Source organism: Triturus cristatus, chromosome 12, assembly GCF_964204655.1.
Source record: "Triturus cristatus chromosome 12, aTriCri1.1, whole genome shotgun sequence".
NCBI classification, from domain to species: Eukaryota; Metazoa; Chordata; class Amphibia; order Caudata; family Salamandridae; genus Triturus; species Triturus cristatus.
The window spans coordinates 124309457-124323569 of NC_140595.1; the positions used below are offsets into that span (position 1 = coordinate 124309457).

At 43.8% G+C, this 14113-nt stretch overlaps 1 protein-coding gene across 1 annotated transcript in view; it reads right to left on the reverse strand.

The window, feature by feature from the left end:
- KCNN3 (potassium calcium-activated channel subfamily N member 3) overlaps positions 1-14113 on the reverse strand; it is a 463290-nt gene that overhangs the window by 214283 nt on the left and 234894 nt on the right. The gene's annotated exons all lie outside the window — the stretch shown is intronic.

Here is a 14113-nt window from a genome sequence, read left to right on the forward strand (position 1 = left end):
TCAGGTAGACACAGGCTCACCTTACCTGCTAGTGGTTAAACTTGTTTTACGCAAGGCACCTCATAGTTTGATACTCAATTTATTACAATTCTAACTCCTCCAAAAGAAACTCTGAGCACCTGCATGCCTTGAACACATTCTTGGATCGCCACGTGGACAACCAAATCTTGTCCTTGCCTCTAATACTCTTCAGAGACTTTAACATACACCCATGTATCAGCCCTGTTATATTAGGGAAAGACCACATAGCTACTAACATCCTACACCACATGGAGCACTCCATTCAAGGGAAGACACCTAACTCCATACTAGCCAATTTCAATTTAGCCTTCACTACTGATAGCTGATAGCTTTGTGGCCCACACTCAGATAGTGTGGGAACTGGCACTTCTGGTTGGCTGAAGGGATAGCCCCAGCCAGGCAGAGCCTACCACTCCCATCAAGGGCGGGTGATTACACGTGCTGTATAACCTATGCTTAACCTACAATGGCAGGCCCGATACAGGGCTGACAGGTAATCTGGTGAGTGGCACACTCAGTACTATGTCCCACTACTACCCAGTGCCGTACCTGCCCCAGTTATGTGGTGTACTTGTTTCAGGACGCACAGAGGTATGGTACCTAAATCTATCATGTACACACCCACTGCCTACTGCAGGTGAGGCGGGTGCACACACCTTCCCTCTGCAGTACAGGGTGAAGGTGCACCCTGGTCTGGCTGAATAAGAAGACAGAGCTCAATCGGGCAATACTGAGAGACTCTATGAATTTGGAAGGCTCCCCTGGGTAAAGTATGTTAAATCTGTTCTCAGAGATATGATCCAGAGTTATTTGATTTGCCTGAATCTATTGTGGGATCTGATTTAGTTTTGGGTAAAAAGGCACTTCATGGTGATAGAGCACGCTAGGAGAAAGACGAGACGTGTACAAACCAATGGTACAGACCTGCCATATTAAAAACGACATGGCAGATTTACAGGCCCCTTGCAACACTTTTCCACTGCCGTTGCGTCACTTTTGTGAGGCAATGGCGGCGTAAAAAATGCGGCAAATTTACAACATGACGCATCTAGGGAGATGTGTCACGTTGTAAAGCCCTGCATTACATTATACCTGTGTCAGGTATAATGTATGCAGGGTAGGTGCTCCCACGCAGGAAAGATACGTAAAGGTAACGCAGTGAAATCTACATGATATCACTGCGCGACGTTTAGGACGCCACTGCGTCAAAACCATACTCCTACAGGTGCGTCAGTTTCTTGTAAATCTGCCCTGACATGTCCAAGAAACCATACATGTTGCTGGTGTCTAACATGAATCACAGATTTTTATTAACGAGATTCAGGTTAAACATGACACACTCTCAGTTAGCTATCCCTAAGGGATGGAATCAAGTTGAATATCTAGGATCCTGTGGTTGCGATTCTTTCTTTAACCAGGACACGCTGCACTTTCTTATGTTTTGTGATCACCTTGTGGATTTGCAACGTAAGTATATTTACCACTCCTGAGAGGGATTTTTTTTTAGCTAGTTCAGGCCAGCACTGACCTTTTACAAATGCTCCAGAATAAATTGTATGTTTTAATGTTGCAAGTTTTTTTTTATCAGAAGTTAAGATCATCACTGTCTAAGCAGAGCCACTAATATTTATCTTCTGATTTAAGTACTGTTGTCAACTGACCATCTTGAATAAGCAATAAGCAATAGCGTATGGATCTGTGGTTTAAAATTCTTAAGGATATGGGTCTTATTGTATTGTGTGTTTTCGTCTCAGAATTTTTGTGTGTATCATTTTTATGTATTTGTACGCTATAGTGTCTTTTACGGTTATTTGTAAACCGAATAAAGATTTGCTTGACTGAATTAGAAGAAATAGAGAAAGGACTATTTAGGTGCTTGTTGAACCAAAAACAATTGCACATCTATTCATGTGTAAAGAAGCATCATGGTGGGGATAAAAGGCCACTGTCTCACTAACAAAAGTGAACATGACGTTTATTACATGAAAAATAAAACACATGAAAAACGTATTTGTATTGTCAATTAAAATGATTCCAAACTTTAAAACAAAGAGGATTTAAAAATGTAATACATTGCATTAACAGTGATGTGCCAGTCTGAAAATACAACTAGACAGTAATTTAACCTAATTCTAATCCAAAATTAAACTAACAAAATATAATAGATGAAAAATACTTGACAGATGATCATGAGTCAATAATTCAATTTCAGCTCTCAATCATATTCATTATGTTTGTTTTTAACAGACACCAATAATTTCTCTCAAGCCTCTTTTCATTTAATAAATCTGTTAATTGAGGGCCATCACCTGTGAGACAATAGGTCAGTGCCTTTTGGCAAGTGGTAACACCTTAAAGGTTCAAAAGCTCGTCAAACCGCTTGCATTCACTGGAAAATGATGGGCAACACATAATGAGCCAAATTTATAAACATTAAGCACTGGATTTGCACAAAACATGACGCAAACCTCCGCAAAATTTATTTTTGGGATTTGTTTTCTAGCACAAAGCTTGTTTTGCACTGGAAAGTTGCCTGAAACTAAAGCACTGCTTTGTGTGCCTTTGTGTGAAGGGTGCATACCATGGGTGGTACATGGGCATTCCTGAGCAACCCCCAATGTTTTTGTTACACAACCCTAACAATAGTAGAGAGGATTTTGCACTAAAAAACTAACGCCACTTGAAGGTAGGTGAGTAATGCTTTTATTTCACCTTACTTTTCCCACCTTACATGTGTACTGAACTGTACAACACACATTCAACAGGGTAAAAGTTTGCCTAAGCAAAGTATTTTTGAACTGGAAGGGTATCCTTCTAGTACAAAACAAATGCTCGGCTCATGCTAGACTCACGCAGACACCCTTGAGTGCTGCCCTGCTTTGTGTGATAGTTTGGTAAATCTGTGCCAATATGTGCAAAACTACCTCAATCTTGAAGGTGCACAATCTATAACTTTTTACTGGCTAGTGCAAGGGTGTCTGCGTTGCAGGGAATTATTGTTCATGTGCAGGAAGGTGTCCTTTCCTGCACATAAACAATCACTAATGGTGATTTGTAACTTCTATGTGTGTTGCTTTGTGCAGCACACATAGAAGTTGCAACTCGTCATTTTTAAATGATTGTTCATGTGCAGGAAGGTGTCCTTTCCTGCACATAAACAATCGCTAATGGTGATTTGTAACTTTGTGCTTTTTGCAGCACACATAGAAGTTGCAACTCGTCATTTTTAAATGATTGTTTATGTGCAGGAAGGGAAACCTTCCTGCACATGAACAATCACTAATGGCGATGTGCTGATTGTATGTGTGCTGCATAATGCAGCACACATAAAAACAGCAAATACCAGGAGAAATGTATAATTTCTCCTCATCTCGCCAGGTTAGGACCAGGTTTTCCCTGGTCTCATTTTTGGTGCTGTCGCCTATTTACACCACCTTTGTTAATAGGAGGCAGCGTCAAAGGCAATAGGTGTTGCGGCGGAACTCCCATCACAACACCCATTGCCCGCCCCTTTCACGCTAAGTGCTGCATGAAAAGGGGCCTTATTTACAAGGCAGCGTTAAGCAATGTGGCTTAAAGAGGCCTTGCAAATAAGGCGAAGGGCTTATCACCACCAGAATGCCACAAAAAGTGATGATCAGATGGAGATAAGCCCTCGAAACTAGGCCCCATTATCTGATCGCCAGTCACTGAGTATCGACGCCTTCTTACCACCCCATGAACAGATACTACAGTTACTCAATAAATAGCAAGAATTGCTATTTAAGAACACAACAGGCTTTGCAACCATTAAGGGTTTAAATTGTTTCTTAAACACAGTATTCAATATATGCTTTTTTCCAATTAATGTATATATTTGTCTATGTATTTGTTTCTTCCATTAGTGACTTCAGTTGTTCAGTAGTACTGTTGCATCTAATTTCTTGAGTTATTGAATTATGCAACAAATTTTGCACCACCAACCATTCATTGCATTGGAAATTTTACTTGTTTCTGCATTTAAGACTTCAAAGGCCTTCCCCTGGACTGTTTCCCCAATATCACATCTGCACCTTGGGGTACTTATTTTAAACATCTGACTTTGACACAGAGTCAGAAAGATACTGGCAGAAAAGAGAGAAAAGGAGAGGAGAATGATAGGAAAGCAGTGACAAAGGGAGAAAGTAAGGATGAAAAAGAGCAGAATTAAATAAAGAGTCGGGAAGTGAAAGAGGCATGAGGTGGAATCAAGACTAGGCAGTATTGGTATTTTGTAACCCTGGCATTCTGCTTCAATGACTGCAGACTTTCAGGAAAACATAGGGCCTCATCCTCTTAGGGTTTTACAAAATACTCTCTCGTTTCAGTGCCTGTGTTATCTAGCTACATGACCTAAGATTCTGGTCTTGTATCAGCTAAGACATTCCATATACCATATTCATTGTGTGTTTTATTCCCCAGGGTGGAGCTAGGGTAAAGTCGGTGAGCATGGACATAAGAAGGGTCCAAGTAGTCCAAGAAACTTTAAAGAAGAGCCGATGGCTTGTTAAAGCATAGGATGTTTAGGTTAGCAAAACCAAGAGTGAAAGTAGGGGCATGGCATGCTCTAACCTAAGATGGATATGGCAAAGAGGGGCAATCTATGGCTTTAAGCACCACCAGAAGAAGTATATGAAGAGCCACCCTTCTTAGAGAATAGACAGTGATCAGGGCTGGCTAAAGGTAAAGAGGGGCCATTTTAATTTGACACATGGGGCTCCGCTGCCTGAATGTAGACCATTACTCCAATAGCAGCTAATGCACAATCTAATGCACAAAATAGCAATGCGTTACGCTACTCTCAGTCAATCTCTTTTTTGTCATTCTTTCATTGTCTTTGCCCACGATTGGGTCTGGTGGTTTAGTGGATTCATGCATCCGCTACAGGGGCCTGTGTTTGACCTCATGCTCACAGGTTCAAATCCTGGTGGCTCGACTCAGCCTCTCATTATCTGAGGTCAATAAAATGAGTACCATTGAGTTGGGTAACAATAAACATCTGTTATTCAGCTCCAAGATGCCCCTTTGGGGTGAACGTGTACTTTAAAAATAAACATGTTATGTTATTTCACGCTTTTTCCTTTCTGTTGCTCTTGTACTGTAATTCTTTCTCTCGCTGCTGGTCTCTTGTGGTTACGTCACCTTTCTCTCTGTCATTTATCCCAGCTACTCAGACTTGCTCTCTGACACCCCCTCTTCAAACCTGTCTTAGTTGCTGTCACTTTCACATCCCTCCTTGTAACTTTGTCCCTGCATTTCTTTTCTCGTACCTGCTAACTCTCCATCTCAGGACACACCCTCACCCTGCCTGGACAAATCACACCTTCCACTGGAGTCAATTCACAAAAGCATTTATAAGTATGTGCAACAGTACTACAGGAGGACTCTTTCACATACTGCTTCATGCATTTGTAAAGAGGCCCGAAACATCCAACTCGCTATTAGTAAAAGTACTAAGAACTTACTGTGTATTTGAATATTCCCTGAATATTGCCAGTTTATTCCCATTGTGTCTTGATGACCGACTAAGGCATCCAATCAGCACACACTTTCAGAACAAAAAAGCCATAACTGAGCAATTAAAATGTGTTGTGTCAGCAAAGTAAACACATCAAAGAACACACACAGGCTTTCAGTTACAATCTATACATTCGGTTGCGACAGCAGTCTAACCAAAGGCCACTTTGATGCATCACCAATCCTGATGGAATCACAAATTTAACAAAATCACCAGCAACAAAAAACACAAGAGTTTGCGTGTAGCCCATTAAAGCACTGGCAAACCGTGAAAAACACATGATAGTCAGTAGCTGAAAGTGGCTGGTTCAAATTCCCCTCTCTCTTTCTCTGTATTTCTTCTGATTTCACATATTGAAAAATTGATGACATGAGGTCTACCAGGCAGCAAATGCTATGTGTACCAGACCTAAAACATGTTTTGAGTTTCAGATTTTCTCTGCGACTCTGTTTCTATGGAGGCAATTACAAATTGATGAGTCAAGTGCGAGAGAGAGGATGGAGGTGCTCTTCTATCTAATGCATCACTTCACATCTCAGTGGTGGCGGCTGAATCATTAACACTATATGGGAATCTGGCTTTCCATCGCACACGGCTAATGCTCCCCGCCATCTAGTTCAATACCTACAACCTAGAGCTGGAGTTCATACTGAGGAGCAAAGATAGGCAATAAGTGACTCAATGAACCATTAGAAGCACAGTCTATGAACCTGGGAAAGAGGAGAAGGTACAGTCTGAATGCTTCTACTCCTACCCTGGCTGAAGTTGAAGCTGCAGACTCCAAGCTCTCTCCATCCATCATCTGAACTTCCTGATTCAAAGGGTAGCAAGAACTCATTAAGGGTGGACCGCCGAGGGGCACACTTTATGTGATCAGATTAAAATGCCTTGACACCATCCCTGAGAGTGATGTGGGTGTATGAGTGATGGGGGTGAGCAGGTTGAAAAGTAAAAAAAGACTCTAGGCTTCCTAATCAGACACCAGACAGTCTTGATTTCCCTATAAATCTAGTAACAAATCAAAAGTTACCACCTATGTGCGCAGGATGTGCACCACCTAATATCAAGTGAACTTTACCAGATGTTATTGTTTGAAAGAGCTTCATACATGGGGGGGGGGGGCCTGCAAGGCCAGCTTTAAGTCCACTTTGCGACAGGGCGATGCAGCAACATTGTAAAATCTGCTGCTTAACACTTGGCACTGTCTTACAATCCTGGAACACAGAAGTGCACTTCTTTTTAGGCAGATGTGTATATGTGATCAGATGAAAAGCCATCACTTACTGGGCAAGAGACTCAATGACTGTAGTGACCTTAACCAGTGCCACATGCAGTATCCTGTGGTGGATGTACACAAAATATGAATGACAAGTGAACAGACCAATGAGTGCACAATGACTGAGCCAAGGTCTCTCTCTACACACACACAAATGTGTGTGTATATATATACATACACACACACACACACACATGCATATATATATATTCCCTAAAATACCAACGATTACAGGGACGTTATAGTTAGATTCAGACTTGACGCAAACAGTCATAGAAATTTAGCTGGTATAGTTATAGTTATTTCAAGCAACTATAACTCAACCCCTAAGGTAACTATAACTCGCGTCCTCACCATGCACAGTTTTTTCATCAATTATTTTGCTGCAAATGTTATATTGATATGATCAATGACATCATAGAAGATGTCTTGAGTGATGTAATATCTGGGGTAATTAGCACTGATGGTGAGGGTTTGAGTTATAGTATCACCCTTTAACTTACATTGAAAAAGAGGAGATTTTAGGTAGTAGACAGGTAAAATAAAGTCCTTTTGGGCTTAAAAACACCCGAAGTCTCCTGCCTGAATCAGGTTTGTTTGCATGTATGTTTGTTCCGCCACTGCCTCTTCCTTCTGCCCTCAACGGTCTGGTATTTTGCTACAGCCTCTCTTGACTGTCCTGCATGGTTGGTTTGTTGCCCAGACCCCCTTTTCCTCTGGCCTCCATAGTACGTTGTGCTGACACTGCCCCTTCCGCCTGCCCAGCTTGGTCAACTTGTTGCCTCTGCACCCTCCTCCCTGCCCTAAATTATTTGAGTCTGTGTCCCTGACCTCTGCCTCCCCACAGTATACTAATAAACAACTATATTTCTAACATTCTATATCCATTACAAAAGTGTGGCACGCCTGATGTCATCTTGATGTAATCAAAACTGTATTATCTACAGCATTTCCTTTAGAAATTATAAAAATGAGAGGGACTTATTCCCATAGAAATTATGGTTAGTGCTCTAAAAAACTAAAATGAGGACATATTTTGTGCTCAAATAGCGACAAAGCACTTTAAAATTATTTGCTATCTTTATGTTTTTTATCCAGTTGATCACTTGGTTATATGTTACCCGGTAGATGTGGCATTATGACCAGAGCTGCAGACTTTGTAACTGTGTCTAAAATCTATGGGAATTAACATGGGAAACACACTTTTTTTACCTCCCCTTTTTTTTTACCTCCCCCTTTTTCTCAGCCCCTTTGACGGATCACCTCAAAACTTTCCACTCACAACTAGAATCACCAGCATGCTTTTTTGGGAAAATTTCATAAGAATACGTCAAACGGCACAAAAGATATAGGAAAGTCAATCTATCTAAGTTTCTATGGAAATGTGGTCCTAACTATAATTACATATATAAAATATATATATATATATATATATATACATTGAAGCTCAAAAAGAGTTCGGCAGATGGGTGAAACCTTGGAGCGTTGATACATATATACATATATATATATATATATATATATATATATATATATATATATTCACTGAAAAAACCATAGGTTTCACACATGTTATAGTTAGCTGGACATTTTACTGATAAAAAAACCATTGAAATTCCCCCGTTATAGTTAGTGCAGGCAACTATAACTCACGCGACCGCAATCCTCTGCTGATGCTAATACTGTATTTAGACACTTATTTGCCCATGTCTTCTTCCATTAAATTTTAGCTATACATATATTACAAATATTTTTTTTTCATAAAGACACATATGTCATCAGCAGAGGATTGCGGTTGCGTGAGTTATAGTTGCCTGCACTAACTATAACGGGGGAATTTCAATGGTTTTTTTATCAGTAAAATGTCCAGCTAACTATAACATGTGTGAAACCTATGGTTTTTTCAGTGAATTTGCAAGGTTTTTTAAATGCTAATTCCTAACTATAACGTGTGTCAAACCTATGGTTTTTTCAGTGAATTTGTACGGTTTTTTAAATGCTAAGTTACTTTACGCCATTCGTGGCGTGCGCGCCCACTTAACGCAGTTCGTTCCGTGCGCGCACAGTGAGCATGCGGTGCGCTTCGCGCACCGCGCGCCCACTTTACGCAGTTAGTGCTGTGCATGCACGGTGGGCCCACGTTACGCTAGATGGGCCATGTACGCACGATGCGCTTCCCGCACCGTGCGCACATGGAGGACATATTATGCGCTTTGTTGTGAAAGGTAATCTTTTAAATTTTCTTTTTATTGATATGCCATGCACAAATGGTGCCCTTCGGGCACCATTTGCACAGAGGGTTGGGGAAAGTATGGATAATTTTGTTTTTAAAAAAAATTTTTTACCGTACGCATACGGTAAGCGTAATCGCCGAAATTTTCAAAAAAAATAAAATTACCTTTTTGGCCTTGGGGGATCTTTGGGGACACCTTCATCAAGGCTAGGTGCTTAGGAGCTGTCTAAACAGCCCCTTTACATGTTTTTTGCCTTTGTTTTTCCACCCCCCCTCAGAGTGCCAGAGAGAAAATGGCGGCCGCCGCTTCCCGGTTTCGGCCGATTCGAATGTTTACTAAGATCTAACAGCCAATCAGATTCGCGCTCGCGCACGGCACCGTACGCGTACGGTAAGCTTACCGTAAGCGCACGGTAAGCGCACCGTAAGCTGCCACAGATATATATATTGATTTAAATGCTATTTTCTCAGGAACTACTGAACAGATTTAGACCAGACCTACAAAAGGCACTTCCTTGACCTGAGGACTACCTCTCTGCCAAATTTCAAGTAACTCTGTTCAGCCGTTCGGGCTGTAGCTGTGTCTAAAGGTCCTATGGAAAAATGCATGGGAAAAACGCGTTTTGGGACCCCCCTTTTTTCTCAGCCCCCGCTTGACGAATCCCCCCGAGACTTTCAGGGTAGGAGCGGAGCGTAGCGCCCCACCTATTTTGAAAATTTTGCGAGGATTCGTCGACCGGCGCCAAAGTTATTCCAAATAGAATGTTGCGGTTTTCCTATGGAAACAGGGTCCTAACTATAACTACCTACTGGCGACCGCCAGTAGGTAATATATATATATATATATATATATATATATATATATATATATATATATATATATTGACCTACTGCGTGCTCCCTTGTGTCCGAACAAAGCTTTACCTCTCTGAAGAGCTCTAATGAGATCAAAACACATATTAGGGGTTGATTTTATTTATTTCATGTTGGCTTGGATTGTATTTTACCAATCCAAAACTGTAATACTGTGTCTGGAGTGATAAAAGGCTTTGGTCATTTTACAGCTCTGTATGGATAGCACTGTGCTAATCCTATGCTTAAAGACTTTGCTGTAGGAATGGCAAAATACTTTTTCCCTTTCTATCTCTGTGTGGATGGCACTGTGTTAATCCCATGCTTAAAGACTTTGATAGAAAAGCAGACATTTGAGGTGAGCAGATCTAGAGTGTCGCTGGTGTTGAGGGTGCTCTACACAGGAGCTGCTTTCCACCTAAACTTGAGAACTACCCAGAGTTCTCTGCTTCTATTTGCATAATGTATGCATCACTCTATGCCTGAAAGGGTTTTGATGTCCCATCGATCTAGGATGACATTGCTATGTCCTAGTTTAAAGAACACAAGTGGTCTTTAGCAGTGATACATTAATTGTGTAATTCCTAGCACCAGCACACAACTGTATGTATCTCCGGATAAGAGTGGTCCTAGTGGGATCAGTCCATGTTCAAAAACAATTAAATTTCTTAGAAGCTGTAAGGGGAATACAATTCCCATCCTAAATTAACTGATATCTTCACCTAGAAATGTAACTCATCTCTCGAACTGACCTTCTTTTTTATTGTAATTGAATTAATTGTCTGTCGACCCTTACTTGAAGCTAAAGCTAGCGGGTAACATTTGCCATTTTCCAAAAGACAAGTTGCGTAGAGTGTTGCTAAAAAGCTTACAGTGTTGACGCAGAGTCAGTTGAATGTCAGACAAAACTGCACATGGTGGGTTTGGGGTACAGCCGACCACCAAGGGGTCTGCCCCTCAGGCAGATTGAGAGGGTGGTGCACTCCTAGAACTGCCTTTTTGTATTGAGCTACATGCGTAGCCCAATATAGCCCAACAATATATAGGGGGTTACATTAGGCTCCATGCCACCATTAAAGGCTCCGGTGACCTGGTGGCAGGTAGTTATTGGCAGCTTTATTCTGGTCAAAAGTGTTATTTCACTTTCAGTGAGAGTTAATTTAATATAGATATCACCTTACTGTGTTGAGAGCAATGTCATCGGAAGCCCGAGGCAGCCTCTTCAGGAGGCCGGGAGACTTGACTTCATGGTCAGATGGGAGGCTGTGATGTCGGCAGCCCGCCCAGCACAGCATGCGTTTGCGTGTTGTGGCCACAGCAGTGTTAACTTGTTCACCGCCGTGGAAAGGTCGAGCAGCAGCTTCTGCTGAAGCAGGAGTAAGTGGGAGGGGCTCTATGTCCTGGAGAGCGGACCCTCGTAACACGGCCGAGGCAAGAGCGGGGCCATCTGACCCAAGGTGTTTGGTGGGCGGGGAGTGGCAGGAGCAGGTGTCGTGACCTGAGCGTCGGTGTTGGGGCAGCTACAGCCGCAGGGCCACCAGGCACCAGGAAGGAAATTCAGTGGGCCCCTCCGTGCACTCTGCGCGTGTAAAGGGCCATTAAAATCAAGAATGGGCAGGAGCAGGCGGAGTCAGCTGAGCCACCCGCTCGTTCCGATGTGAGAGGGGGGTAGCGTAAGTACAGGCAAGCGGCGTCTGCTGAGCCGCTTGAGCTGGAAATGGATGTAGCAGACCTGATATAGAAGTAGGAGGGGTAGGGGCGTGGCAATGAAGGCACAGTAACGGCTGCTAGAAAACCCTTAAATGAACAGCAGGTAATGAGGTTTTTGCCACCTGCTGAAACACAGCAATTGTTTGATGAGAGTGGTAAGGAGGATAATGAGTTGCCAATGAGCCCTGTCCCAGACAGCAATGTAGCAGACTGGGGGGCTTGGACAGATTGTCACTGGGAAGAGGCAGTGAGGGAAGGCGGTGGCACAGCTTGATGCACATTTGGGGAAGGATAGGACCCTGCAGTGGAACAATCAGGGGCCCCTAGCCCACAGTGCGGAAGGGGGTTTGGGGGAGGGGTAACTGGCCCCCATAGGGCCAGGAGGGGATAATTTAGAGTCAAGGACGGGTCCCACGTCTGCAATAGTGGCTAGTATGGAGCGGGGAAGATGACAGAGACGATGAGAACTCCTGGAAGGTGAGGTTTTTATAGATGCAGCCTTACGGCGATCCGGGGGGGGGGGCGATGGGGGAGATGGAGGGAGTGCAGAAGTCCTTGCGCAGGAGAGAGGTCACTTTGACTGGATGGAGGCCATGGGGGGGGTTCAGCGGATAGGTCAGGGCAGGCGCAGGGTACTAGCATGCCAGTCCTGTCATCTTTCGTACAGGTTCCAGAGCAGTGCAGATATACAAACTTGGTAGAGCTGGGAGCGGCTCATCAACACTGAGGGAAAAAAGAGTGTTGGGCCCAGTGTGGTTCGCCTAACGTCACGGGGGATCCCTACACACCCAACATACAAAGGTCCAGCACAACCTCAACAGTCCCATCGGCTGGTAGGTCTAGGATGGCCTCTGTTGCGCACACTGTGGAGGGCAGGCAAGTATCGTCTGCAGAGTGGCAGGGATGGATTAACTCAGCCCCCCTGAAGCCGCACAGCGCACTACTGTTTCAACTTATAGGTCAGTTTCTAAGCAGGATTTGTGCGGGCCCAAGTTAGGGCAATATGGTGGACCCACTCGGGATCACAGTACTAGTCTATGACGAGAATAGCCTTGTAGAAGGCGAAGTGTGGGACGAGGAGCCTAGAAGTGTTGGGAGTGGCTCAACTAATCAGATGTAAAGTGTTTTATAGGCTTACACGGGGCGGCCGACTAGGGTGCCGGAAGTGGAGAGGCCCCTGACGAGGTAGACTGCAACAGTACGGGTACCGACCTTGGCGCCAAGTAAGGCCAAAGACATAGCAGGGGCACCACAGATGGTATTCACAGGTGTGGATGTTGGGGGCATGCCAGGAGGAGGGAGAGCAAATTTGCATAATGGGAAGTAGATGATGGATGTGGGTGTGGGCACAGACAAAAAAGACAGTGCCCAAGGTAAGCAAAGCGAAACAAGCAAGACGGAGGTTGGTACAGTCACAGGGGCAGGTAGTGGGGAGACAGAAAAGGCAGGGGACAAGAAAGATGGGCCAGAAAGCAAAGAACTCAAGATAACATGGTTACCATACATGAGTGTAGCTAAGCCGTTGGGGGCTCATCTCCTGTTAGCCGTGAAAGAGCGAATTTGGAATGGGAAGTATATGGAGATACTTAAACTTCTCCTTAAAGAGGTGCACTCCAAGGAGGGTTCAAACGAGAAAGAATATGAGCTGGCAAAGAGGGTAAAAGTACACCTCACAATAGGGAATTGGACTGCTGCATTTTTAAACTATGCAAGCTTATACTGCGAAAGAAGTCCCGAGTGCTGCTTGGCCATGTTTAAGTACACAGATGTCATTCTGAAGCTCCACATCACGGGGAAGGCTATGCCTGGGCCCAATACGATGATGAATTTTGGGCACGCTTGACTTGGGACCCTGTGGCTGAATGGGGGAACTGGTTTCCGATTGCTGACGATACACCATGGGGGGCCACAAAAATGGGTAAGACCATTTTTACAGCAAGCGGCCTGCCGATAGTATATTGACCCTTTTAGGGCTGTCCCACCCAGAGGGGGATGAGGGTGGCAGCAAAGGCACAGCCAGGGACAGGGGTGCATCTGCTGCGATTTTAAAAAGGGAATGTTCACTCGGGAATACTGCCAATTCTGACACGAGTGCTCAAACTTTGTGAGCCGATATCCCATTGTTAACTGCTTTGGAGCAAGGTGAAGCTACCAGGGGCAAGGAGCAGAAAAGTGGCAAGAGTTTGGGGATGGTCAAGTGGTCCATCAGCAGCAGCAATTTCCTGGTTCTCAAGGTGGAAGGGGAGCTCCTGGGTCTGGGGCAAAAAGCCCATTCTTCGGTTATCCTCGACAGATGGCAGTATTTGCTGGGGTTATACGGTAGTTCGGAGGAGGATAAATTGTTACGGGAGGGGTTTCGTTGGGGCTTCCGTTTGGGGTACGAGGGTCCTCGGGTGCTGTGATGGGCATACCATTTGCACCTCACCAAAGAGCATAAACAGGCGGTGCAGGAAAAGATGTAGAAAGAGGTTTCTGAGGGAAGGAT